The following is a 1852-nucleotide window of genomic DNA, read 5'->3' as shown; positions in this document are numbered from 1 at the left end:
CCCGATCCTTATTGCTTTTTGCATCGTGCTTTTCCATGTGGCGCCAGGATCATGAAATGGTTGTTCCTTGGCATTATCAACACTGCAAGTTCTGCTCGAATCACAGTGACAGCAATTGGCATTTTTCCCGTTTTACTCCATGTAATATGTGCTTAGCAAACGCTGAGAAAATCAATCTTTGTTTTACATGAAAATACTCTACGTGGTGATAAGTTTCCTTCTTCAAACACCCACTGTCTCACATCTTTGCGTTTCACATATCATAACCACCCTTTATCGGCGAAATCTCTCCCTCCCACAAGAACTAACTCGCCTAAACGTCCGCCCTCCCATTTCACTGAGGTATTGCGCAATATAATACTCACATTTAGATCTATGCAGGGATCCATGCTGCGCCGGTGACTGGCACTTAGTAGTAGCCACCACGGCAAAAGGGGCACCTGACATGGGAAATAAATATTCTATGATCAAAGTAAGACTCAGAAGAGCAATGAGGGAGTCTCGTGGTGTGGAATAGATAGATCCTTCTCCGAAATCAGTAGACAGGTGAATATAGTGGTGCAGTCGCCCCAACCCCGCCCTCCGAGATGCAGTGCAGAATGTACTACAGACGATAGGAGCACTGGAGCATGGTAACCAATCAAACCAGATCATGGACCTAACCCCAAGCCGGGCAAAGGTCATTAATGACACACCCGAACCCGAAGGGAGACGGCCATGGCTAGAGGGCGAATTTAAAGCAGGAGAGGAATTTGCCTGCTGTAGATAAATGGCATAAATGCGACGCCAGTAAGTTGGGAGCTGCGAAGGGCCATTGCTAGATGTGAAGGGAACAGAACATGTGCTTTGGTCATAAGACAAAACGAGAGATTAGACTTTGGCTACACTTGTTGGATATGTTTGCACACAGCCCAAAGGTAGACTGCCCAGCAAATCACTGAGAGCCTGGCGAGGAATGCCAGCTGTCTTCTTCCATGGGAGGCGACTAGCCTGATCCTGATAGTGGGGGGCAATTTGGGCAAATCTCGTGTCACCACCCGAACTCCAGGCTAACTGCAGCCCCAAGCCTGACACGCTACCGACCACAGCATTCCAGACAGTGGATTGCAGGGGAGAAACGGGTATTTGCACCAATCGGGGGAGACTCATTTTGGGTATCTCCCAGTGTAGCCTGATGCTGTACTTGAACAATGACTCTTATACAGCAACATACGAAAATGATACGACCATAAATATAGCTTGTTCCTTTCTCAATGGTCAGACCATGAGCGGCACGGTGTCACAGTGGTTAGCATTGCTGCCTAACAGCGCTGGAGAATCCGATTTAAATCCCGCCTCAGGCGACTGACAGTGTGCAGTTTGCACATTCTCCCTCTGTCTGCGTGAGTTTCCTCCCACAGTCACCAAGAGGTGCAGGTCGGGTGAATGGGCCATGTTAAATTGCCCGTCGTGTTAGGTGTTAGGTAAATGTATGGGTGGGTTGCGCTTCGACTGGTGTGTGTGGACTTGTTGGGCCGAAAAGCCTATTTCCACACTGTAAGTAATCTAATCTAATCTAATCAGGATGGCAGGTTTAATATGGGCAGGTGGCGAGAAAGGGTACCACCAATCCCCCGGGGAGAAAGAGGTGCTGCTACACCGCGATACTGTCCACCAACACAACAGTGTTCGCCCTAAAAGGCAGCAATCGCCGAACTCGAAGGGGCATCCCTCTGCATTGGAATGGGTACACACTCGCAGAACATCCTCGCATATGGTGTATTTGCAAATGAGACGGAGGAAGGCCTAGCACTCATTAACACTGAGTTAATGGCGGTTAGGAAGCAGTGACACAAAATCGATTAGTACTAGA

Source organism: Chiloscyllium plagiosum, unplaced genomic scaffold (genome assembly GCF_004010195.1).
Source record: "Chiloscyllium plagiosum isolate BGI_BamShark_2017 unplaced genomic scaffold, ASM401019v2 scaf_6016, whole genome shotgun sequence".
NCBI classification, from domain to species: domain Eukaryota; kingdom Metazoa; phylum Chordata; class Chondrichthyes; order Orectolobiformes; family Hemiscylliidae; genus Chiloscyllium; species Chiloscyllium plagiosum.
Note: the sequence above shows the minus strand (reverse complement) of the source record.